This window comes from Pogona vitticeps, chromosome 3 (genome assembly GCF_051106095.1).
Source record: "Pogona vitticeps strain Pit_001003342236 chromosome 3, PviZW2.1, whole genome shotgun sequence".
NCBI classification, from domain to species: Eukaryota; Metazoa; Chordata; class Lepidosauria; order Squamata; family Agamidae; genus Pogona; species Pogona vitticeps.
Genome location: NC_135785.1, coordinates 197,899,849 through 197,927,802, shown reverse-complemented (window position 1 = coordinate 197,927,802; position 27,954 = coordinate 197,899,849). Strand labels below are relative to the sequence as shown.

The following is a 27,954-nucleotide window of genomic DNA, read 5'->3' as shown; positions in this document are numbered from 1 at the left end:
AAAAAACCCACTTCATAATTATCTTAATATTTCTTGTTGTTATTACTGAGAATTCTTAACAACTTCAAAAGCACTTATATAGGAAAAAAGCAAAATGGAGTCCTAGCTTGGAAATATTTCGTTTGGGACTAAAAGTCCCAGAATCCTTAATCAAGAGGACCGTGTTAGGAAGGGAATTATGAAAGCTGTAGTTCCAAAGCTGCAGATAGCCTCTTGGTGCAGTGGTTAAACTGCAGTACTGCAGTCAATCCTCGGCTCATGACCTGAGTTCAATCCCAATGGGCTCAGGTAGCCAGCTCAAAGTTGTCTCAGCTTTCAGTCCTTCTGAGGTCTGCAAAATGAGTACCCAGCTTGATGGCGCGGGGGTGAAGTGTTCCTTGCTTAATTGGGTTGCAAACTGCCCAGAGGGTGCTCTAGCACTATGGGATGGTATGTAAGTCAAAACAACAACAACAACAAAAATCGTGTTCTTCCGAGTAAAGAAGTTCCATTGACCTCAGCAGGGATTTTCCTCACATGACTGTGCATGCTTGTTGCCTCTTCTTCTTTTGGTGTAGCAGTTACACTGAGCTTCAGCCACATGCCAAGCCTTGTGCAACTCCTCCATAACTTTTATGAGGTAGCACTGCTTGTGTTTCAGGAATTGTGCAATAATATGAAATAGCAGATCAATGAAAAAGCAAATTTCTCTTCCTGACACCACACAGAGTGTAGAATTCCATCAAGGGAGAAGGCTGAAGCTGACTATAGCCATAGTCCAGAGTCCAGATTAATCCTTCTTAATATTTGCCTTGGGGTTTAATTTTCAATGCCACTAACCTATATTTGTTTGAACCCTAACAGGTCCTTGCTTTGATGGCGCTCTTGCAGACTTTGGAAGCTCTTTCCCCACATATGCATTGCGTCTTTACCCATTTAATCAAGTCATGCAAATGTCACAAGAGTGGAAACATTCACCGTCTGGCAGACAGAATGTCAGCGAATGCATTTGCCAAGAAAGAGCAAATGTTCAGTTATAGTTGCACCATAGCTACTTTTTATCAGGAGACCATTTACATCACATTGAAGGAAAAGATCAATGACACAATTCAGTACATAATTTAGACATGGGAAACATTATTTTTTTCTGGATTATGGCTCACAACCAGCATGGTACATGTAGTCTAAAGAGTAGCTTTCCCCAAAGCTGACCTAATTAATTGACAAAGTCTATTGCATGCCGGGGAAAATATATTACCCCTTCTAAATGAGACTGGACACAGGAGATGGTCCAAGAGAATGGATTTAAAAAACCTGGGGAGCATTTGTTAAGGCACACTGGCAGGGTCAAATATAGCATGAAAAATTCTTTTGATGTGAAAACATTTGTATGCTTTCTGATGCATGTCTGCTTTGAAGTAAGTAGTACCTAGTAGACCACTCTGCTATGTACTACTTACTCAAACATGTGGCATGATAGCCTTCATAAATCTGGTGGCCTCCTGTCTGGGGATGATGCAAATGGTCACCAAACACATTTGGAGGATACTGGGTTGCAATCTTACTAGATCTTGCTGAAAATTGCTCTCACCCCAACTTCATGGAGATTATTTAAAATTATATTTCTTATGAATTATGTTTAATAGCTATTAATCTGGGATGTTTGCTTTCAGTAGCACTTTGAAAATTTATTTCACAATTCTTGTTTCTGTACCTAAACCGCAAAGAAAACAACAGAGGTATATTTTGGGGTTTACATTGCAAAGACACGAACACATTTTGGAAGCAGAAGACATATTTCTGTTTTCACTTTAGAATAAATATTAAACAAATAAAACATTTTGGCAAAGAAGAAATGTCAACAATTGACCCCATCAGAAGTGGAAAGGGGAAATGGTTCAAGTATAGAAAAGGAAGCATGGGGGAGTTCGTTTGGTGTGGATCCAGAACATTGGCTTCAGTTCAGCCAAGTGCAACTGTCCTCTGCTTGAACCACTGAGCTTTACTACCTTAGCCCTCAGAGCAAAGACTAGTCAGCCCATAGGTCTCATGTGCCTCAGACAGTACAATTTCAATTTCCATTCCTTCTGATATTTAAAACAACTAGCAGAAGACATTGCATATGAATTTTATTTCATGTCTACACAATAATATTTGGGCTGTTTCTGAAGGGTGAAGTAGTTTGAAGTTAACAGAACTTACCCCTTTACTGAAAAGCAGAAGGAAAAACCCTGAAATTGGGGGGGAAAAGAATATTGTAGTAAGAAAAGTAAGGCAACTAATTTAACTTTTACATAAAAAAATGATAACTAGGTTTTACATTGTGAATTGGATTCATGAAGAAGTACACAAAAGGGGAGTAGTAAAAGCTGAGTTCCTTCTAGACTTGATCAGTGAATACTTCCTCAATCTCTCCATTGCCTTTTCAGGTCCTTGTTACAAGAGATGATTCTGCATCTCAAATCAGTGCACCTAAGGGCCTGATCACATGAGGCTAATGTTCCCTAGTTATATTGTTGTATAAATTTCCAGTCACATGACATACAGCCATGATCGCATCAGTTTCCTGGCTAGAGGTGTAATTGCTGTTTATTTCCCCCTTTCCAGGAGAGTTGTGTTATTTTGTCCCAACGACATATCAGAACATTGCTTATTGATATTGCATGTGTGAACATCAATCCCACAGGGGAACATGGAGAAGGGAGAGTGGCCAGGACTAAGATACTGTCTTGAAGAAGCGCATCCTTCCCGTGGGGCTCTGGCCCAGCCATTGCTAACAAAGGGTGGGAGGGATGGGTTAGGGTTTTTAAATTTTTTTAATTTTTGAAATATATAAAGTAAGGGGCTGCTTTGCCCCAGGAGACAAGACAGAAAAAAATTGGTTTCACGATGTAGCCAGCCATAACATTTCAAATAGGAAGAAATGAATAGGTAATATTAAAGTAAATGGGAATGTTTGTCCAGGTATATATACACCACGTGACTGCAATTCAGTGCAACAGAGATATGGAAAGTATCATTAGAAGAGGGGAATATTTAGCTCATGTCATTAGGCCCTTAAAGAGGAAAAGACTGGCTATTCTAAACTCGGCTTGCCTCAATCTTCTCTTAACTCATTTTGTTTTGTAATTGGTCAGCTACCTAGTACATCTGATGTCTCAGGCTTGTATCTGTGAAAAATTTGCAAGTAATTGAGATACAAGGTTGCGGGAACACACACTTGCCTCAATGTGTGATTAGACCCTCAAGATCATGAACGTCAGAGGATCTCTCCAGATTTTGATGTTTTATGAATGCTCAAGAATTTGATGTTTCTCTTGTAAGCAGGAATGCACACATAAGTGAAGGAGGTGCTAGCTAAAGGTGAGCCTGGGCCTTCAAAGTGCTGAACTTTTGTCACAAGTGCCTGATTGCTGACCGATATGATGCTGGCAAGGAAATGTATTCTGCATGTGTCCAGAAACAATTTTCTTTATTTCTCATTCATCATACACTCTACCCATGCATGGACACACACATGTAGCCACAAACACTTGGCCAGTGAATGCATACTTTTGTTTCTTTCACACTCTTATCTAAACCTCTTGAATTGTCTTATCTTCTCCACTCTCATGTAACACTGTGCGCTAAGTCACTATTTCTCCATATTTTGTAGATGGGAAACAGGCTGACAGAAAATAACTTCTTGCATTGAACCTGTGCCATCCAGACATTTCCATTTACTTATTTACAATATTTTAACCTTGTCCTGGGGTTTAAATATTGCCAGAGTGGCTCAAGGTTAACACATATTAAAGCAACATCACAAAATAATTTTAAGCAGCAGCTACAACAGGACAAAAATAAACAACTGAAGCAGTGACATTTAAAACTCCAGATGTGCAAATAGATACCTGACTACAGGAATTTACCAGGCACAAAGAAGACATCAAAGTTGGTACTAGGTGAGTCTCCTTGGAGTCACCACCATGAAGGTCCTTATCACTAATCCTGAAGGTTACTGAAATTCAAGAAATATTCAAGAAAGGCTGAGCATATAGAGGTTTAAAGGTAAGAACCAGCTTTTTGAAATGTACTTACAACTGATCCAGGAACACTTGGTTTAATACTGGGCCTGTTCAGGGCCAGCTCTGCTGTTAGGTAGAGAGAGGCAGCTGGCTCAGGCAAAAGATTTGAGGTGTCATTAAAAAGTCGCAAATAAACAGGATGCTTGCGGGTTTTTCTGGTGCATGTCCCAAACTTAATTGCCTGGAATGAGGTACCTTGACTTTGGTAGGTAGCTCTAATTTGCTGATTTGTCTTAGGCAGCAAAATACTTTTGGCCATCCTTGGTTTCTATTTGCTCAATTTTGCTCAAGAATCAAACTGCTATATGTTCTACTTAGTCAGGTTTTGAAACAGTTTCCAAGGGGAAATTGTTAAATAGTAGCCAAACTAAGATGGTGGATTACTGAGGTCAAGGTGCCTATAGTGGTGCCTCGACTTACAACCATCTTGACTTGCAACCAATTTGAGTTACAACCAGCTCCGGTAGCAACATTTTTGCTTTGACTTGCAACCGGCACTTTGAAATACAACCGGAAAAAAGGCCTCTTTTCTTCACTGTTCCCTCCTTCCTTTCCTGACCTTTTTTTTAACCTTAAAGGTCATCTTAGGTTAAAAAAAGTCTCCCCCTAGAGGACGGATTAACCACTTTTGAATTCATTCCTATGGGAACTAATGATTTGAGATACAACCAGCACTTGAGATAAAACCAATAAACGACCAGAATGGATTAATCACTTTTCAATGTATTCCTATGGGAAATTGTGCTTTGAGTTATGACCAACTCGAGTTACAACCATCATCCGGAATGAATTAATTTCGTAACTCAAGGCACCACTGTATTTGTGTGCGTGTTCTGTGACATCAAGTCAGAACTGACTTATAGTGACCAAAAAATGGCTTTCAATGTAAGCAAGATGTTGAAGGAGTGGTTTACCAGTTCCATTTCCCCAGTGAGTTTCCATGGCTGAGCGGGGATTTGAACCCTATTCTCCAGGGTCCTAGTCCGTCACTCTGTCCAGTACACCACACTGGGAAACCCTGCCTATACGTAAGCGGTATCAAAACTTAAGCTACAATAGCTCCAAAGACGCTTTGATGTCAGATAAGAATAGTGTCTTACATAGTTGCTCAGTAGATATGTTTCCTGTGATTTTGAAGGTCAAAAGAAGGATTGTTGCATGTGACCCCAAGGAGAAGTGAATGACAGGTGAACTGCTACCTATTTTGACTCTTTCAGAAAGCACTGTTGGTAGCTACCTTCCTGTTGTTCCCTGAACATGTATTTGCTTACTAAGTAAAAGTAAATGAAAGACTGAGGTGGCAATAACGATAAGCAGGAAATCTGTTTGATCAGTTAGGAGCCAACCTGTGTTGATTCATGCTTTGAAGAAGCCGATTTCAAAGTGCTCACAGGAAATGCCCCAGCAGATAAACTTTGTCCTTCAAGGTTCATCCCAAACACCATTCAGCCTTTTGCACTTTGGTATCTGATTGGACAGTTTTATGATTCTGGGCCCAAATAATACTCTCAATAAAAAATGGTTGTAATAAAACCAAGAACTGACTTGCTTCTCTGGTGATGAATTAATCCTGATAGAAGCTACTGGGCAGCATACTCTCTCTCTCTCTCTCTCTCTCTCTCTCTCTCTCTCTCTCTCTCTCTCTCTCTCTTTGTGTGTGTGTGTGTGTGCGTGTGTGTGTGTGTGTGCGCGTGCGTGTATGTGTGTGTGTGTTGTGTAGAAGTGGTATAGGGAGGCATTTAAAGAGAATTTATTTAAAGAGCTCTACAAATTTGTGATCCTATGGTACAAGGTGAATTTTAATATGTAAAACTGAGTTCTTTCTTGTCTGTGCTACAGCATGTTAAGGAAAAATGGCATTCTACTTTGAAATAACACCATGCATAAATAAATGGAACAAAAAAGTTGTAAACAATTTTGAAAAATTCTGGGTGCATCAATCAATTAACTGGGCATGTAGCTATTAGAGATTCTAGTATGAGCATTCCAACGCTTGCAGTGTTAAGTATACTTACTTGAAGCAAGCTTCAATGACAGTGAGACTTACTTCTGCATGAACATACTTAGGATTACACCAGCCTTACCAAGCTTGGTGTGATTCAAGTACACATCAGGATATTCCCAGTCATCATAGCCAAATGACCATGCTAGGTAGGGATTGTGGCATGTGCAGCCTTGCACATCTGGAGGACACCAGCTTGGGGAAGTCTGGATTGCAGTGCATGTAGACTTTGTGAAAGTCTAGCTACAAATTATAGGTCTGGTAAGGAAAGCAAGATGAATTCCTAGAGGAAATTCACTCTTGGTGGCAACTTTGTCGTTGTTTAGTCCTTATGTTGTGTCCAACTCTTCGTGACCCCATGGACCAGAGCACACCAGGCCCTCCTGTCTTCCACTGCCTCCCAGAGTTGGGCCAAATTCATGTTGGTAGCTTCGATGACACTGTCCAACCATCTCGTCCTCTGTCATCCCCTTCTCCTCTTGCGTTCACAGTTTCCCAACACCAGGGTCCCTTCCAGGGATTCTTCTCCTCTTATGAGATGGCCAAAGTATTGGAGCCACAGCTTCAGGATCTGTCCTTCCAGTGAGCACTCAGGGTTGATTTCCTTTAGAACAGGTAGGTTTGATCTCCTTGCAATCCAGGGGACTCTTGAGAGTCTCCTCCAGCACCACAATTCAAAAGCATCAATTCTTCGGTGGTCAGTCTTCTTTATGGTCCAGCTCTCACTTCCATACATTGCCACTGGGAAAACCATAGCTTTGACTATGCGGACCTTTGTCGGCAAGGGGATGTCTCTGCTTTTTAAGAAGTTGTCTAGGTTTGTCATCGCTTTCCTCCCAAGAAGCAGGCGTCTTTTAATTTCGTGGCTGCTGTCACCATGTGCAGTGATCATGGAGCCCAAGAAAGTAAAATCTGTCACTGCCTCCATATCTTCCCCTTCTATTTGCCAGGAGGTGATGGGACCAGTGGCCATGATCTTAGTTTTTTTGATGTTGAGCTTCAGACCATTTTTGTGCTCTCCTCTTTCACCCTCATTACAAGGTTCTTTAATTCCTCCTCACTTTCTGTCATCAGAGTGGTGTCATCTGCATATCTGAGGTTGTTGATATTTCTTCTATCAATCTTAATTCTGGCTTGGGATTCATCCAGTCCTGACTTTCACAAGATGTGTTCTGCATATAGTTAAATATACAGCCTTGTGGTACTCTTTTCCCAATTTTGAACCAATACTCCTTTCTTCAATTTTGAATCAGTTGTTCCATATCCAGTTCTAATTGTTGCTTCCTGTTCCATATATAGATTTCTCAGGAGATAGATAAGGTGGTCAGGCACTCCCATTTCTTTAAGAACTTGCCACAGTTTGCTGTGGTCCACACAGTCAAAGGCTTTTGCATAGTCAATGAAGCAGAAGTAGATGTTTTTCTGGAACTCTCTGTCTTTCTCCATAATCCAGCACATGTTAGCAATTTTGTCTCTAGTTCCTCTGCCCCTTCGGCAGCTACATTTTTGTATATATAAGTCAATGGCTGAAATCCAGTAATAAATGACAACTAGAGTAAGCTCACTGCATCAATGGGGATTTGGTCAGTCAGCTCCTCTGTATGTTTTATTGACTCAATGGACCTACTGTAGTTGTGATTTACTTCTGGATTTCAACCTATTAGGAGTTGACAGGTCAGCAGCATCTTGTTCTTTGAGATTTCAGGCCAAAACCTGAGACCAGGAGGCAGGTCTTTGTGATGTCACAGAGGCAGAGCAGGCAAAGGTTGGGAGTGAAGCAAGCACATCATACATTCAGACACTGTTTTGCTGAACCAATGGCTCTGGCACCAGCTGGCAGTGGGTGAATATGGGTGCCCACGCATTACAAACAACTCACATGCAAAATCCAGACTTTCTCCGCCTCAAGTGACACTTGTTCTGAAATTCTTCTCATTTCCTAGAGACTTAGAAAAGCCTAGCAATCCCCTGAGACTTCCGCTGGTACCTCAAAATCTAGTAAGCCTCCTATGCATGCAAATGCAGCATTTTGCCCCTTAGCAAGCACTGGTGCTGATCAGATGGATAAACTAACAGAAATAGGCACATTCTTTATCGTAGGGTGCTGCCCATGTCTACTGGAAGAATTCCTGATCACTCTCCCAGGAAGGCCTCCCTCCCTTTAGAAGGAATTAGGTTTCTTTCAAGGCCTCACATAGGACTTTCCCACGCTCACAGCCCTTTGCAAGTTAGAAGTGCGTGGGAGCCCAGCAGTTTCGATCAAGTCAGGTAGGCTGAGTTTCTGCTTGTTGGACTACATACCTTTGAGCTCTATCAGCAGGCAGTGAACAGTAGAATTCCTAGCATTTTTGTCATAGCCTCAGAAGCAGAACAAATGCCAGTGACCTGTTGTCCTGCTAGGACTTCTGCCCTTACCTTTTATTTTTGAGTCAAAGGTTAGCCCTATTTATGCAAATCCTCTGCAATGTGCCCAAAGTAATCTGACCTTCTGGATTTCATTCTCTTAACAGTTTCAGATATTCTGCTTCTTACAGAAACAAGGATGAAGTTTTGAGTAGTTATATTTCGTCCAAAAAGATACCCCCTCTCCCTGTAGGTCAGTAGCTTTGAAGAATATCAATAGCTTTCAATACTTACCTAATTTGCAAAGTAGAAATGTCAATGATTGGATGGTGCTGCTGTGTAGCTGTTGACACAGTAGCAAATGGGTGTTTCTGGTTTATTTTCTTACAACATGTGCTTCTGAAGCCTGCGTGTGCCCTGGGCAGTCAGGAACACTACTTTTCTCGAAGGTATACTCTTCTAAGTAGATGTGTGCCAAGGCAAATGATCCATGTTATTCCTGCTTGACATTAATTCCTATTAATTTCAATGGTTGGAGTCCTTGGTTTTCACATTTTATGCAGTTAAGATTCTTAAACCCTATGAACTTGAACTTAAAATTATTATATTGCAAATCCTTCTTTTTGCCTTTTGTTTCCCTTCATGCACTTGGATTTTCCAACACACCTTCTGCAGAATGTTTTCACAGTTACAGTGGTTCCCCTTATCATCTTTTTCCCATAAGCCTTTTCCCAATATACAAATCATGAAGAAAGAAGCTTTGATTTTCATAGTGGAATACAACAAAGGTCATTTTCAATGACATATCTGAGAGGTCAGTGGCTGGCAGCCAGCTTCCACAGACCACTTTACCTTATAGATTTGCAGTCATGTTACTGGCTGGTGTTGTGTCCCGCTTACCAAGAACTGTGGCTGTAGTGGAAAAAGCAGTGTCAAAACATATCAATGTTTCCTTCAGGTTGACAAATTGTCCTCAGATGTGCAATTTCAAGCCTCAGCGCTTCTCCTAAACCTTGCACCATCCTACCCTCTATAAGATCCTTGCACGACACTGTTGTGTCATGTAGAGGTTTGCTACATCCAGCAAGTTGTGATCAAGCCTTCTTGTGAGTGCAAGAGAATGAAATAGCAGGACCCTCCGAGAAAGCAGTGATTGAAAGGATCTTGCTGTTTCTTCCAAAATCTCATATAGAGAATTGGTGAGAGGAGAACCTGTAAGCTCCTTCTATACCTTTGACCCTTTGCTAATTAACCTGACAGTGTTTGTAATTATTATCTGGATCAACTTATGAATATGATCAGTTTTTAATGCTCATGTGTATTACAGTCTGAGTCCCATTTTCCCCAGCAGTTTTTCCTAGGCTTGGAATAGTTAGATAAACTCTGTGTGTGCAGACAAAGCACCCAAAGACCCCTGATTTTGTTAACACTTTTCTCTTACGAAACATTGATTATTGCAACTTGTGATCAGACCATCTGGCTAACATTGATACTTTGTTTTTTGTTTTGATACTCCTCTTGTTTAAGGAGTATCCTCTGTCATCAGGGATATGTGTTCCTGATTATTTTTTTACATACACTATATTTAGCAGTTGTCTGAACCTCGATGTAAAGTATTGATTTGTTTCCATTGCAAAGTTGTGTGGGGAGTAGTTTGAATTTCCAAATTGCTCTCCACTATTGGGTAGATGCAGGCCAAGGCTGATTGAACTATGCTAGAAATGCCAAGGTGCAATGAGAGAAGATTTGATCGATTCAGTCTGCGTAGAAGTATTGGGATGCATACACCAGAGCTACAGGCCAGGAAAAAAGGTGAACATTTTCTAGACTCTTGCCTACATGGCTCATAAATATTACTTCCATTTCAAACTGAGCCAAGGAGAGTTTGCCATTCCCATATTTTACACCAGAATTCAAATGTCATTAATTTAAAGAGAATAATTTTAAAGCAATGGTGAGCATTTAAATGTTGGTCTCCAAATCCTGCCACAACCCATCAGCACAGCCAGTGATCAGAGAGGGCAAGAGCTGCAGTTCAGCAACATCTGGAAGGCCACAGGCTCCTAACTCCTGTTCCTGAGTAAGCATTTCCTTGAGCTGCAGTACTAAGGCAGCTACTCAGAATTAAGTTGCACAGAAACCAATAAGATTTACTTCTGAATAAATTAATCTAGAACTGGGGCATTTTAACATAATCCTAAACACATGTACAGAGCAGCAATGGAGACTTGTTCATTAGGTGAACTGGAGCGCTGTCCGATTACAGATTTAGGTTACCCCTAGCCAGCGCACTACAGCCTTCGTATTTACCAGAGACAGAAGGAGAAAAAGAATACCTTTCTCTGTGTGCTTAAGCATAACTACATTTGTCTCTTCCACTGCCTCTGCCTCTACCTACCTACCTACCTACCTACCTACCTACCTACCTACCTACCTACCTACCTACCTACCTACCTACCTACCTACCTACCTACCTACCTACCTACCTACCTACCTACCTACCTACCTACCTACCTACCTACCTACCTACCTACCTACCTACCTTACATGACAGAGAATATGTGCTTTGGCACATCCAAACCCATTACTTTCCTCCTTCTTTTTATAAAGTTGGTTCTAAAAATGATCTCCCCCACCCAACACCCTGAAGTTTTGTGAATAAAACTGTGCTGCAATATGTCGTGACTAACGTGCCATGAAGCTTTTATTCAAACAGCAGATGAAGTCGGTTCATTTTAGAAAGGAGTAGGAGGCAGAACATTCCGCCAAAGCTGACAGAGCAAGCCTTGCTAAAAATCCAAGGAGCGGATGCTTGAGCCCAACTGCTTTCAGATCTTGGTGTCAAAGGCTGAGGAGGCCATACGGGGGTTTATCAGTTAAGTTACACATTATACAAGGACCTTGTCACATTTTATGACAGGCTGGCAGCATGTGATTGTATGCCACAAAGAGATATCTTGAAAGTGCCAAGGTATCAACGAGCCGTCCCTCCTCCTTGCGGTTATTTTTTATTGATCTCTTTCCAGGTACTGTGATGCAGCAGGCTGCACAGCTCATGGTGGCAGATGTATGCAGAGCTGGTGAGGAAGGAGAAAGAAGAAATCCAAAACAAAATGGTATAAGCTTGAGGAATAAGCTGTACAGTGAGTAAGGATCTTGTTTGTTATCGACTCTTCTCTGCACCCACTTGCTCCACTATGGCCTCTCTCCATAGTGGAGTTATAGCCACAACTTGTAATGTGGGGCCTATTTCTTAAAATCTATGGAGCAGGGTTGGGAGTAGAGCCAAGGAGGAGATAAAGGAAGTTCAGTGAGGAGAAAATATTGCATTAAAACATACGTGGTTCCACATCTTCTATTAGCAAGAAACACATTCATAAAGGACAAGGCCTCAAGTTGTGACACAAGTGCACAGGAAGAACTCAAGAGTATATATGACTTAACTAGTCGAAAGCATTTTATGTATGAAGGAGACACTGAGTTTCTCATTCAAAGGGCATTCAGAAAACATACAGCAGAGAAAGTATCACACTTAAGGAACTGAGCCAAGAAACAAGGTGGTTTTTTTTTTTTTGCCTTTCCTCCTCTTCCTCTGGCTCATGCCAAGCACACGGACAGCACACAGCTGCACTTGGTAAGATGGGCGTATGCTACAAGACACCCAATTTTGTGAGGTCTCTCTGTTGCCATCTCTTCCAGGCAACTTTCTTACCTGTCTCCCAGTTTTTGAGTTCCTCTCCAAATCTCGATCTAAGTCTGCAATGCAATGCAATGCTCTTGCATGCTGCAAAATGCTACATTTGGGAAGTGTTTATCTCTATGTCTCCTGCTGCTACCACTGCACTGTCATGATGTCACTAAAATAAATTGCATAACATTGTCAGACTTATTTTGGATGAAAGCTCCCTGAAGCTCCAGCCACCATGGTCGGTAGCTGTAAACTTAAACACTGAATGCCAACCTAAACATGCTTAAGCAACATCTCTGATTCATTTGAGACCTGGGTCATAACCAGTTGTGGATCATAGCCTGTGGTGGGCAACAATATAATGATGGGTATTGTGCAAGTTGAGTGGCCCCATGTAACTACTCTTTGCAGATCTGATTGAACAGGAATGTCCCTTACAGATATTGATCTTCTCAGCCCCACTAAGCGGACGTTAATCTAGATCTCCCTGCCTCTGCATCCTCCTCGTCTCAGCATGGTCCCTTCTTTAGGACTATTAAAAAATTTGACATCTTCCTACAAGCCATTTTCCCTTGCAAGCTGCCATTGGAGTTGCCTGTGTTTTAAAACAAAGGTGAGCAATGTGTGGCTCTCAGCAGGTGGTAGGACTACAGCTCCTATGAGCCCCAGCCAACTCTGCCAGTGGTATAGGATGATGGGATTTGCAGTGCAACAGCATCTGGAGGGCCACAGGTTGCCCATCAACTTCTTTAAAGATATCATGGTGATCTCCTGCAAGCATAGTCACACATCTTTGTGAGAATGGTGTCTGTGCAAAAGCCTGCAAAACAGGGATTGAAGGCACGCATATAATGTAAGCATGTTATTGTATTAAAACAAGCACTTCATGAACACAATTGTGTAGCTGTTGATAGTGGGGAAAAGCACAAGACTTCCTCTGCAGCTCCTTCCAACCTAGTCTCTGTGTTACAACCCACTCATGGCCATTTTGACTGAAGATGATGGGATCTAGAATGTGCTAGGCTGAGGAAAGTTGCTCTGGGCTCTTAATTTGGCAGCATGTGTGTGTCTGTGAGAAAGAGAGAGAGTGGCTTGGAATTCCTGTGGACTGAACTATACAAGATGCCAATTTGCAATTAGAATGTGATCAAATGCTAACTTTCAGACATATATTCATTCAAAGCTGTGATTTTTGCACTAAGGATATGAAGAATATTTTACAAATTCCTTATTCTCATTTATTTAGGCTGTCTCAACATGAAGACACATCTCAAGAAGAACTCTTGAAGCATCATGAAATTTCCATAGCAAGACTGAGGCATGAAGGGAGAATCTGCAAAAAAACCTGTTTTTTTTCCCTTTTGAGAAAGATAGTGCATGCATAAACACACACACTCACACAGAGCAAGCACAGGAGGACTAGCTGATTGACCCAATAACCCTTCCCATGCCTCTAATTTTTATAAATGCATGCAACAATCAGTAGCTATCATAATTGTGTGCAATTTCTGGCCAATTTGAGAACTGTAATTGAGAGCCCCAGGAAGTATCTCACACTCCTGCAGGGAGAAAAAAAAATTGCAGTTTTTGATCTTTAGTGTATGGGAATGACACAAAGGTGGATTTACATCCCTCATCTGCAGCATCAATTTGTGAATAAAGCCTGTTGTTTACCTCCTGGTAATTAATCACTAAACAAAACCAAGACAATCTGCAATATGTAGAACTGTGAAAACCCTGTGTTTTTTTAAAATATATATATATTTTCTTTTAAAGCAAGCTCTGCTTCTAATTGCAAAACTGGGGGTCTGACCATCAGAAAGCTGTTTTTGGATTATAACCCTCCAGTCCTCATCCTTCTGTAATCGATTCCCATTTCTAGATTTGCAGGGGGAAAGCTTCATTTCAATTACGAACCCTCCAGCTTACATATTTGGTTTGGCTTGGCTATAGACCATTGCTGCTGGTCCAGGCAGGTCTTGCTTCTTGAAGGACTTTCTTTCTCCATCGCTGGTTTGTTCCTTTGCTGTTTTTACATCCGGGGTTCTCTTTGCACAGTCAGTCAGACCTCTCTTGAGAGGCTTAGCTTTATTCCCCTTCTCCTTTCTATTACACCCACATAATTACAACAGCATAAAGAGTGGGCTGGCGAAGCAGCAGCATTTTAAAAAACCACATATTCTGATCTCCAAGCAATCTTTCCCACCTACTTCTTCCCCCATCAGCAGGGGTGTCAGCTGTGTTGCTTCTAAACCTACTCTGAGTCATCTTCTCAGGCAGCTTGTAAATACTTCAGCGTGCCCATGAATGTCAAAGCAAAGTACTTTGTTACAATATGATGGAGGGTCCTCAACTTTTATTCAAACTGACACAACTTTTCTGGAGGCGAGAGGAAGGGTGGTAGTAAGGAGAGCTGGCAACTTTTCAACTGGTCGCTGTAGCTGTTCCCTTAAGTGCCCACTTGATCTGCTGCATTGGAGAGATTATAAACATCTATCTTTGCATCGTGAAACGTTTCACCAACAAATTCCTACAGAGGAATGTCTGAATGATGAAACCAACTAATTGCCTTAGTACTACCTTGTAGTCTTGTTGTTTAGTCATTTAGTCGTGTCCAACTCTTTGTGACCCCATGGACCAGAGCATGCCAGGCCCCCCTGTCTTCCATTGCCTACCGGAGTTGGGTCAAATTCATGTTGGTTGCTTCAATGACACTGTCCAGCCATCTCGTCCTCTGTCGTCCCTTTCTCCCCTTGCCTTCACACTTTCCCAACATCAGGGTCCTTTCCAGGAAGTCTTTTCTTCTCATGAGATGGCCAAAGTATTGGAGCCTCAGCTTCAGGATCTGTCCTTCCAGTGAGCACTGAGGGTTGATTTCCTTCAAAATGGATAGATTTGTTCTCCTTGCAGTCCAGGGGACTCTCAAGAGTCTCATCCAGCACCACAATTCAAAAGCATCAATTCTTCGCCGGTCAACTTTCTTGTAGCCTAGACCTTGTAGTCTAGAGATAGGGAACACATAGTCCTTGATAAGCCTGCCTCCTCCCATATGTGCCTATCTGGAGTTTGGGTTCCTCTAGCACAAGTCCTACCAATCTGAGAAGTTTGGTTGGCTGGTAAAAGGACATTCTCAATAGAAGTAACCCTGCTATGGAACTCCACCCCAAGAGTAGCTAGGCTGGCTCTATCTATGTGCCGCTTCCATTGGGTAACTAGAACTGCATTGTTCTGAAAAGCCTTTGACCTCTAGGGTTTTTTCTTTTTTTAAGAGGACTGCTAGAGAATGCCTTGGACCTGTTTTTAAATATTTTCAATTTGTTTTAATGTTTTAAATCTGTTTCTAATGCTTTCAATCTGTTTTTAAGACTTTTAGATTGTTCTTAAGTGTTTGAGTCTGTTGTAAATCACTTTGGGAGCCCTGGTGGGATGAACAAGTGCTTTAAATACATGATAATAAGATCCCACCATTTCTCAGTATTTGCTAATAGATTGGACTAATGGGAGCTGAGGTCTAACCTCTGGAGGTTTCCCAATCCCTGTTACTGGCCAAGGTGATGGTGGGGGAAGAGGAAGAACAGAGAATAAGTTGAAGCTCAGGTTTCCCCCCTTTCCTTTGGATTTGGGCTGAATGGATTAGCACATAGGCCATGAAGTCTCAGGCTTCTGCATAGTATTCTTTCCCCTTCTGCCAGCACCATTTACATAAAGGATGCTGAGATGCCTTTCAAGTGCCACAACAAAAATAGTCTGGTGAGCATTCCTTTTAATATACACATCTGACAAGGTTTCTCTGCTGTGCCTTGCTTCTATGCTTGCCTGCTGGTTTTGACAGCCCTATAGCTATACCATGTCTGACTGCAGTACAGGTGGCCAGTTGATTTCCATTGGAACTACATGTTGCTAGATGGGCATCAAGACATATGTTTGGTTGGCTGTATCTGTAGAAGGTTGATCAGCCACTTCAGCTTTTCTTCCACAGTGGCAGCCAATACATGTATGAAATGTCTAGCCATGCTGGCACAGGGATTCTAGGAGTTTGGTCCAAGAAAGTCACATTTCCAATTCTGGAAGTGTCACGGTTCCCACAGCACACAGCCACTGCCTGGCAGTGTTGGCCAAGCAGCGTGGAATGCTCACATGGTTGCACGATTCCTTTCTATCTTTTTTTTCTTCTGCAACTGTAGAAGCTTCTGTTGCTTTCAAAGAATTCTTTCTAAACTGCATAATATCACCCAAACACATTCACCTCGTGAACACTTGGACCCCGGTTATTCTTTGCTTTTGTTGAGTTTCAAGCATCTGTTAAAAACAGCAGTTTCACTGAGGCAAAATATTTCTGGGGAGGGGGAGGATGTAGATTGTATGAATATTTGTCTTTTTGAATTGTACATAGTACTATAGGTTCCCAATTATGGCCACTGCCTTGGATTCATTCTTTTGACCCAACAGTTGTTTTATCCTTCTTTCATACACAGTAGCAGAGTTGTAACGAGCATTTTTGGCACCTAGGATAAGTGGCATTGTCTCCCACCTATCCTGCTGAAAGGTATAGGCCACCGGTGAGAAAAAGGAGAAGTGAATGTGGTACCATCCAAAAAGAAAAATAATTTCTATGCTTTTTTAAAAAAGAGAGCCTATAGGACTGGAAGATATTGCTGTGTATGTTTTTAACATTCACAGTTGATTTACCTCTTGATTCTGGTGCCCTCTAAATTTTGCAGCAAAGCCCTGGTTAGTAATATGGGTAATTGCAATCAGTGATCCCTCTTCATGGAAGGCTGCCTTGTTGTGGAAAAGGGGCTTGAGTAATTCAGAGAAGCTATGGGCTATGCCATGCAGGAACACCCAAGAAGGACAGGTCATAGTGGAGAGTTCGGACTAAATGCAACCTACTTTGAGCAGGAACTGGCAAGCCACTTCAGTATCTTTGCCAAGAAAACCCCATGAACAGAAACAAAAGGATAAAAGATATGACGCTGGAAGATGGGATCCCCAGGTCGGAAGGTGTCCAACATGCTACTGAGGAAGAACGGAGGACAAGTACAAATAGCTCCAGAGCTAATGAAGTGGTTGGGCCAAAGCTGAAAGGACGATCAGCTGTGGACGCGCCTGGAAGTGAAAGGGAAGTTCGATGCTGCAAAGAAAAATACTGCATAGGAACCTGGAATGTAAGATCTATGAACCTTGGGAAGCTGGATGTAGTAAAAAAGAATAAACATTAACATCCTGGGCATCAGTAAACTAAAAAGGAGGGGAATGGGGGAATTGAATTCAGATGATTACCACTTCTACTTTTCTGGCAAGAATCCTGTAGAAGAAATGGAGTAGCCCTCATAGTCAACAAAAGAGTGGGAAAAGCTGTACTGGGATACAATCTCAAAAATGATAGAATGATTTCAATATGAATCCAAGGCAGACCTTCCAACATCACAGTAATCCAAGTTTATGCACCAACTTAACGACTAAACAGCAACAAATCAGTGATCATAGTGGTATAGATGAGACGATATGATGATATCACAGAATAAATGCAAATCATGGTGTTGCTTCCTCCTGGATTAATCATGGTGGTAGTCTTGTACCACAGACAGAATAATGTCACCAATGTTGTAGGCTGTGTCACTTAGGGGAAGTGAAGTGGTCTGAAAATGAAAGCACATGAGAGGCTAGAGGGACATTTCTCTCAAGAGTTCTGAAAACTGTTAGAAAATGAAGTGTTTTTCAGTAATGCTCACAACATTCGTAGATGGAATACAAAATAGACATTAGACACATTTCTCACCTGACCTTGAACATGTCTTTTGTCCCTACTTGGAGATTATCTGATTGGGTGGGAAAATGTTGTGCATGGCCTTACATGACCAGTAGTTTCACTTCCTGTGCTGTTCCCTGTAAAAGTCACTGAGGCTGAAATGAATGAGACATTGATGACTGAATATTTAGAATACATGCGACGACTCTTTGCAAACGTGGCCAGAACAGCCCCTTTCACTCTGTGCAGCTATTGCAGAAAGGTTTAATTCACAGTTCAGTGGTACTACCTGTGGCATCAAGAATTAATGAGCATGAGTCAAAGAACAGAAGCAGGGCCCTGAAGCCAACTTTCCCCCCACATCCTTGCCAAGGGCTTTGGGAGAACACATATGGACCTCCGTTCGTTTCCCTGGGCACCAAAACAAAGCATAAGAGTCAACTATGAAGCCAATAAGCTTTCCATCGCACTCCTTTATTTACCTTTCCCATTATTTCCTTCCACTCCCAGGTGAAAGAATGGAGCTTGTCTGAAAGATTGACCTACAAGGGTGTGGCAAGAAAGTGAACATGAAGCATTGTTGAATAGTTAGTCACTTTTAATGAATTCTGGGGGAGGCTATGAATCATGTATATGTGTGTGTGTGTTTTAAAAATATATAAAATCCTTAAATTCCTAATTTGGTATGCATCTGTTCTGTTTATACATCAAGGGATTAATAGAACCCTCAAACAAACATGCCTCTAGCATACACTTTACATTCACTTTACCATGTATGTATGTATGTATGTATGTATGTATGTATGTATGTATGTATGTATGTATGCGTGCGTGCGTGCGTGCGTGCGTGCGTGCGTGCGTGCGTGCGTGTGTGTGTGTGTGTGTGTGTGTATAGTAAGAGAGGAAGAAGGAGAATGTACTTAGGTGTTTCTACTGAAGCGAAAACAAGTGCACAATCGTTTTCAGATTCCAAACATATTGGCACAGAGCTGCAAGTCTTCCAGAAAAGGTACCGATCCTAGGAGTTACCAGTAACACTATAAGCAACCCATTTTCTGAATAGTCTCCTTATGTGGCCAAGCAGCGATATATCCATGCATTTTGAGGGAGGCATTACCGAAACAGTTCAGGGTAAGTGGAAAAAGATGGAAGAGAGATGTAAAGACACTTCACCGGGGGGTGGGGGTGGGGGTGGGGGTAGTGGTGTCAGGGTGATGAACAATTTTTGTTGACTCCCCCTTCTGCTTGCAGTCTCCAGTACCACTTACCTTCCTGCTAGTCCCATCTTAGTTACTTAGCTTACTTAGTAATGGTGGGAGCAGTAGTGCTACAATCAATGCCTTGTGGCTGATCCAACAGCTGCCATCTTCATTTTTCACAGGAATCTGGTGACTGCTGTGTCAGGGCAATGTGGGAAATTTAAACGGCAGTCCAATGCCAGGAGAAAATTGTATGTGGCAAGCTTAAGGTAGATGTCAGGAGAGAGCAGCACTAATGGTAACAAGCGATGATACTGGGTATGGACCAATACCTTGTCTTTAAAGTACCATACATACCTACAAATTGTACTGCACTGGCCTGACTCCAAATGATACCACTTTCAAGCTGCCTTTAGCCACATTTTCTGGGGATGTAAATTAAATAAAGAAAAATAAATCAAAAACAAATTAGAATCCCTTATACTACTAAAACAATTAGTAGTGTAAGAGATGTAGCTACAGTATATAAATATATCTGCATTCAGGGCTTGTATCTTTTCATTTGCTATTCCAAAGCTCTCAGAAACAATGATCTATAAGTTCATGCTTGACTATGGATTTGAAAGATTCCTGGTCTGGATGTTCTTGTTTCTCCAAATCTCACCTGAATTCATATCCTTTGTTTTCATCTGGTTGCAAGACTGTTTTTAATTCCCGTATAGGAATACATATGCATTTTCTGTATACATTTCCCATAATATATGCTTTTGTTTACACACTTTATCTGATGAGTGTGTTTCTGTACACATTCCTTTGAAATGCACTTTTGCAAGTTCACTTACACATATCTGCATTTTTATGAGGTACATCTGTGAACTTTGTGAATATTTTACATATTTAAAAATGCACTGTAGATGTTGCAAGTGTGTGAATTTCTAAGACAAACCAGCCCTTCATTCAAATCGAATGGCGCAGATTGCTTAATTTAAATAAGAATCGCAAAACCATTAAAAAAATCAGCAGGAGGGGTGATGGGCATCGGATCAGATTCTGAGAGTGCAGCAGGGAACTGGAATATAGAGAAAGAGGGAAAGTTCTGGTGTCCATGTGGAAGTTCTTTTGTGCACGTTTAGCTCTTTTCCTATGACAGCAAGACAAGTTAAGAGTTCTTGTGACATGACTGCTCATCATCAACTTCCAGTTGAGGTGTATCGGTAGGATTGACATGCATGGATTTGTGAGTGTCAGAATCTGGAGATTCTTGCCCATATTTTTATACAGGGTTCTTTTTGTGGTAAATATTGAGATTGTTAATCCTTGGAAAACACACTCTTGGTTGACCAAGTTTATAGCAAAAAAAAAAAAAAAAGCTGGAAGAGTAGTAAGGACAAGGATCTCCTACTAGGAGCAGTTACAGAACCACACTTAAACGGATTATAATATTTGACCCATTTGCAGTACAGTACTACTGCTTTCAATTAGCTTGGATGATGCCTATGAAGATGTGTAAGACATTTGACATTCAATTCAGATGATTATCATATCTACTATTGTGGGCAAGAATCCTGTAGAAGAAATGGAGTAGCCTTCATAGTCAACAAAAGAGTGGGAAAAGCTGTACTGGGATACAATCTCAAAAATGATAGAATGATTTCAATACGAATCCAAGGCAGACCGTTCAACATCACAGTTATCCAAGTTTACGCACCAACCACCGATGCTGAAGAGGCTGAAATTGACCTATTCTATGAAGACTTACAACACCTTCTAGAAATGACACTAAAAAAGATGTTCTTCTCATTCTGGGGGACTGGAATGATAAAGTAGGCAATCAAGAGATAAAAGGAACAACAGGTAAGTTTGGCCCTGGAGTTCAAAATGAAGCAGGGCAAAGGCTAATAGAGTTTTGTCAAGAGAACAAGCTGATCATCACAAACACTCTTTTCCAACACCACAAGAGGCAACTCTACACATGGACATCACCAGATGGGCTATACCGTAATCAGATTGATTATGTTCTCTGCAGCCAAAGATGTAGAGGCTCTATACAGTCAGCAAAAACAAGACCTGGAGCTGATTGTGGCTCTGATCATCAGCTTCTTATAGCAAAACTCAAGCTTAAACTGAAGAAAGTAGGAAAAACCACTGGGTTAGTCAGGTATAATCTAAACTAAGAGTTGGACATGACTTAACGACTAAACAACAACAAAAGGCATGTGACGCATATTCCTAGGCCCATTCACCTAGGAACAAGTGTCATTAAGGTCAGTGGAACTTACATCTGAACTGATATGTTTATGATTGTACTTTTGTAGAATCAAAAATTCTGGTGCAAAACCCCATCTATAAGAAGCAATTACTAAAAGTTTTTTTAAAGTGAGGTATGTGTGATTAAAAGTGATATTGCAGAAGCGCAGATGGGGGAAGAAATTCCATATTTTTATTTCTAAAATTAAAATTAAGAAGCAGCATCTTGGAAACAAAATCATGATGTTCTTAGAGTGGCATATTAGGTAATTGTCAGAACTTTTTTGGGGATATCAAATACTTTTGCTAGCCATTAAAGTTCCATGGCAGTGTTCATTGTTTTTTATGTGCAGGGTAGAAATGTTCTTGCAAAAGTTAGAAAATGAATTATAAATGTTAGTAACCAGAAAGGAGAAGAAATGTGGTCTGTGACTTCTGCAGCAATGGAGGTGCAAGGGTCAGAAAGATGACTACAGAAGTTGTTTTCAGCAGATTTCATGAACAACTCCCAGAATATACTATCCAACACGAGCCCCCCAAAAGTAACTTTGTCAAGTTCTGTGCAAGTGTCAGTAGCTAGTGTACATTCCTGGATTACATTATAAATTACCTCTGTGTGTTTTGCGTATGAATAATTCAGAACATCTCTGGACATGTTTACTGTTTCATTCCAAAGGAGTAAGTACCACTAACAAATCTGATGAGATAGGAAGAGAAGGAAGGAAGGAGGGAGAGTGGAAAGGAGAGTGCATAGCAACCACATACACAGCAGCTACAAAGCAAGTATGGTTTCCATGGACACATTTTTCTCCCAGTGACAACCCATTTTTAAAAATTAAAAAAAAAGAAAAAAATGTTCAGTCAGGTTAAGAATGTAACAATGATTGGCAGGTAAAGAAAGCAACAGGCATCTACCTGTTTTTGCCCATAACAGTTGGATCAATCAAACAGATGAATCTAAAGAGCAAGTCAAGTTGCCGATCATACTGTTGCCTTGCTATATATTTATTTAAATGTGAAGATCAAATCTGAACCTGACCTGTACAGCCAGTGCATTGCATTGATCAAAATGCATGTAGAGATTCACACACACCATTTTGTATATCTGACATTTCAAATGTCAAGTCACACACTATGTGCAGCCTACATTTAAGTAATGGCCAGAGTGTGGACCCAATTCAATCAAAGTTAGGAACTTGAAGTCCCATTGATTTATGTAGGAGAAATCAAAACCTATGCTTAAATCATCAGTTGAAATAAATGTGATTTAGAAATGCTTCACTTTGGCTAAATCAAGGCTTAGCCTTGAAACATGTCAAATGAAGTTGAGCTTGTTGATGAACAAGGGTAGTTTTCAGACCTCATGAGATTATTGACTAGAGGATTCTACAAGAATGAATGTTAAAGAGTTGTATTTTAATATTGCAAGGGGGGAATTTTATTTTGGGTTCAACTGGATTTTATGACATGAATGTAAAGCAATAATAATGTGGCATCTTTTCAGATTAATTAGGACTCCTACTTCAGGAAGACTGAAAAATATGAATAGATGGAGTAGGTAAGACAAATTTTTAATAGGTAGATAAAATCAGTGTCTTTCTGGAAATAACCAGAGATTGGAAACTTTTTTTTTTTTGGACTATAGTGCCTACAGTCCCCCAGCTAAGATGTGGTGCAGGATTCTTGGACTCCAAGAAAGTTACTTTGTGAAGCTCTGGAAAGAAAATTGATGGAGAGTCACACACAAACATAAAGCTAAGGAATAAAATCATGATGTGTGTCCAAGAAGAGAAATAAGTCCAGCCATAACATGCCCACATTCTACTTTCCTGGGCCAGCACCTTCTGCTCCTGCCAACCTTTGCTTGTCTATAGTGCCGCAACTCTGATTTTAAAAGGAAGCAACACTTGTAGGTAAGTAACATGCACGTGTGCTCTCTGTCTATGCCACCAATTGTTTGTGACCAATTAATGAATGCATTTCAAGAAAGCAGTGAGTACAGACATCTTACCTGATAGGGAAAGTCCCAGTTAATGCTAAATATGAGTTATTGGAAAATGGAGATATATTTTCATTATTTGTCCACCAGCTGCCTTCAGCCTGCTCTTGATTGTACTGCATATTTTGAAAGGCCCTTCATTCACACTTCCATTGAGACTGTCCTATCTTCCTGCCCTAGGACACTGATCCTTTTTAAAAATGTGTTCGAGAAGTAACATTTGGAGAGAAATGTGAGGGAAATGAAGTTGCTTTTTGCTAGCTTTTAGCAATGTTTTGTCTCTTTTGATTGTCTGCTGCAGATACAGCTGACCCATCTGGTTGACCCTTACACTCTTCTGTGGCAAATGTAACAGGACGACTCGGGTCTTCAAAGATATTTTTATTTTGTGATCTCTGCCTGTGCAGGAGTTACAAAGTGGTTGGACGACCTGTATAAGGACTGGGAGGAGGATGTGATGCAGTTTGTCATGACTCCCAAGCCAGCCTACTTCATGCTGCATTCTTCATCCTACTCTGAAGAATACATTTGAGGAGGAAGCATAAGCCATTCTTCTCAAAGAGGGAATCGGCACAGTCTTAAAGCAAAGCAAAGCAAAAAAGCAAAGCGTGCTGCTTATATACCGCCCCATAGTGCTTCAAGCACTCTCTGGGTGGTTTACAAGTTAATTATGCAGGCTGCACATTGGCCCCCCCTCAGTGAGCTGGGTACTCATTTTACGGAAGGATAGAAGGCTGAGTCAACCTTGAGGCAGCTACTTGGGATTGAACCCCAGGTCGTGAGCACAGTTTTGGCTGCAGTACAGCAGTTTAACCACTGCGCCACGAGGCTCTTAAGCATTTCAACTCGAGGTTGTGGGTTTTCCATTTTGTTCAGTTTTGTAAGATGGATTCCAAGAACTTCTGTTCCACACCAGGGCTAGGAATTATACAAGTGGGCAAGGTTGTTCAGATCAATTCCCTGGAGATGGTAGCCAAGACAGCCCTGGTGGGCCCATATCTTTCTGTAGCTCAGCCAGTTGGGAACAATCCGTAGTCCTGCTTACTGCTTCAACCATCCCATAAAAACTTACTTGTTCCCTTTGAATACCACATCTCTATGGCAGAGGATATCATCATCTTTATCATCATTTGCTGTCAAGTCAATTCTGAGTTACCCTGGGACTTAGCAGCTTGCCCGTGGCCATATAGGCTGGCCCTATTTGCAGGAGACACTGTGGGGAATCGAACACGCAGACCTAAACCACTGAGCTATCCAACCAAATGTGAGGTTTCTAATCCACAAAGCAGGTTTTGGATGAAGTTCATGTCATCCTTCTGGTTAAATGACTAATTGAAGGGATCATGCTGATGAACGCCCCCTTGCTTAATGTAGATTATTATTGCTTGCTTCTTAATTTCCTGACAAAAAGGCAATCCATAATTATCACTAGAGCTCAGAAATCTTGCTGTTTAAAACTACACCAGATTCCTTGTAGGCCATGCTGACTGAAGATTCTGGGAGTTGTAGTTCAAAATATTTAGATTTCTGTTTGTGTTTCTAATGCTCGGATTACTGCTGATTTTAAAAATTACGCTGCAGCATTTTCAAAGAAAAGAGGACAATATTCCATGAGTTCTGTGACTCCCATGTTGCTGCCTGATAAAGTGTAAAGACTTTTGATGATAGTCACTGCACTGCATTATGAACAATTCAGCAATTAATTTGGAGCGAAATTAGTGCATCGCCAACAAGACAATGGATGCTGTATGTAACAGTTAAAAGATAAGCTTGAGTAGCATTTGGAAGCTGTTCTTCGTTGTACAGAGGCAGTGCACATACTGTATTTAAAATGTTTTAGCTTTCTCTTCTAGACAGCCCACTAGGATGTACCACACATAACTATTTATTTTTCAGTTATACATATACCCCCACACAGTTTCTTTTAAAGGAATGAATACATCTGAAGTTCCTTAATTATTGGATATTGAAAGGAAGAAATCCAGTAGGAGAGAGAATATAAAGTCTACCTCTGATGTTTCCAGTCTGTAGCCCTCCAGAAATGTTGGGCCATAGCATGCATCCTTTCCCTCTGGCACACCCAAAGAATTGAGTAGAAAATCTGTGAAAAACTTTGAACACAAATGAATTTGTTCCAACTCTCTGACAAGGGCAAAGTATTAAAGCAAGGCTATTATTCAGAATGAACAAGTCCGGGAACTCATACTTTTGCACAGACAGCTCAACACAATGTAAGTAATCTGTTTAATAGCCACTTAGGGGGGGAAACCATCCTAATTTAACGTTTGGATACAGTTATTCTTGCTGGGTCTCTTTCATGAGCCCTTTGCATGGCAGGTATCAGTAATTGCAGGTACAACTTAGATCACTGCAATTGTTGGTATTAAGCCAGCCAGATAAACTGCACTGGCCATCACAACAGGGGAGACAATTATAGCAGAACAATTATGCAAGCAGGAAGTCTGCCTACAGTTTTCACAGGGGAAAGAAAAGGCAATACCCAGAATTGACATTATCTTCCTCTTTTAGAAATGGCAAACAACAACAACCATCTCTGCTTTGATGTTTGAGACCAGACAAGACTTGGCATCTCTTCTAGCAGACAAAAAAAAAAAAGGGAGGGGGAGGGAATCTCTACCTAGGACAGCTGAGTGGAACATGCAGTCCATTAAATGCATTACCTATCTTTGATACTTGGGGACTTGTCTGCAACACAGAGGGAACTAATGGTTACCTGCCTGTCATCACTTTGTTATTGTGAGAAATTTCCACACAATGTATTTAACTGATGGCCACCAGTGTGCAGGGCAGGAATGATGGAAGGCGCAAGAGAGAAATGTGTAGGAGTTTATGACTTATAACATTTTCTGTAGCAACTTTGGTTTCAAAAGGGAAAATGTGTATGTGTGTGTGTGTGTGGAGGGAGCATAAAAAGTAGACAAGATATTAATCCCATTTATTCTTCAGAGCATGTAAATTTTGATTTAAAAAAAAACTGCAATTGCTGATTAATAATGTAGCATACAGTTTTAAACCAAATCTTAAAACCTGTTACCCAAGGTTGGCTCCTTGGCATCGAGTCGGGCGGGGATTTTCACTCGTGGCCATTGTGGAAAGGCCAGCGGTGAGGTTGCCTCCATTGGCAGACCATCACACTCCCTCAGGGCCTGAGGACTGGACTCACATGTCACTAGTGCCAACAGAGGGGTTGGGAACTCCGGAGACTGATTTGGCAGATGGGGAAAGGGAAAAGGGGCCCCATTCCCAGGACATTAGGTTTCAGACTGAGCTCAGACTGGGTGGAAAATCCCAGAGAAGGAGAAGTGACCCCTAGAAGGAAGGAAGCTGTTGGCTTGCCCCTAGTGGTGCTGTCATGAGGTATTTTAGACCCACAGCCAAAGAGAACCTGCAAGGATAAGGGTTGACAAATGGAAGACAAAAAGGAGACAACCTCTACTTCAGAAGGAGGAGACAAGGAGGACCCAGAGGAATTTTCAGAGGCTGCTGGGCTGAGGACTCTCCTAAATCACCAAGATTCAGGAGAAGAAAGATCCTTGTACAACTAAGGGTCCCGGGGAAGAGGGAGAGAAAGATGAGAAACCCAGTGCCCCTATGACTCTTCTTATTGGAATCATTCAGGGAAGGAGCAGAAATCTGAGCCCAAGCCTGAGGAACCTTTGGCTCTGATCCTGGCAGAGAAAACAAGAAAGGGACCACCAGCATTGGGAGGAGAAGGAGACAAGAGGACTGGGGGACTCAGGGGTCTCCAGGGATATTCTCCCAGCATACATGGGAGACATACTACCCTTTATTACTGAGGACATAGTGGTTCAAAATACCCTTGTGAACTGAGGTCCAGGCTGAGAAGCTATCTTTGTGCCCAGTGCAGGGAACTGGAGCTTCATAGGGTAGTTCTGACCTCTCAGTGATGGGAGAAGATGAGAGACTGCTGGGTCAGATACTTCACTATTGACTACAACTGGGTCTGAGAACTCTGAACATTGTTTGATGGTTGAAACCATCATGCCCGGATTAGTATATGGAACAGGAGATGAAGGGAGGAAGCCCACCAGACAAGCCCAGGCTGGCAGAACTCACAGCCATTTACTCAGGACAGGAAGACAAGATAAATATAGCTTTTACAATATTACAAGATGAAAAGTGCAGTGGTGCTTCAGGGGGACGAAAAGTGAAAACAACACTTTTATGAGCACTTTTAAGGCACCTATTAAAAATGAATCACATTATCCTGCAAATTGCCTCTGAGGAAAATTCTGAATATTTGTGATACTCCAGAACAACATTGACTATTGCACTGTAATGTAATGTCTACCTGTCTTGACAAGACATTGCATCAAAATGCTTATCTCAATATATTGTTGGTCAGAAAATTGGTTGTCTAGAAAGCATTACAAAGCATTTTTATTTGGATTTGGTTTTGTTACATGCAATACACTGAGGAACAAAGTGATATACATTGGATCACTAGAGGTCATTATGCATCTTTGGTGAGGCATCAAGACATCACCTACTCTATGGTTTTCATTTGTTATCTGGTAACAATCAAATAATTTAAGATTATCATGCTTTAACAATATGTGATCAAAACATGAAAATATGATTTCCAGATTTGTCCAGTGACCATTGACTTAATATTTTAGTTTTGCACCATTTCAAA

At 41.2% G+C, this 27,954-nt stretch overlaps 1 long non-coding RNA gene across 2 annotated transcripts; it reads left to right on the top strand.

Annotated features, from left to right (window-relative positions):
* LOC110074092 (uncharacterized) lies at window positions 1–27,954 on the top strand. 2 transcript variants are annotated; one of them, XR_012085143.2, is made up of 3 exons: window positions 1–4,029; window positions 11,418–11,534; window positions 13,326–27,954. It is a non-coding gene; the product is annotated as an uncharacterized LOC110074092 (long non-coding RNA). The 2 variants fall into 2 exon arrangements; XR_013543597.1 differs by lacking the exon at window positions 1–4,029 and adding an exon at window positions 8,252–8,316.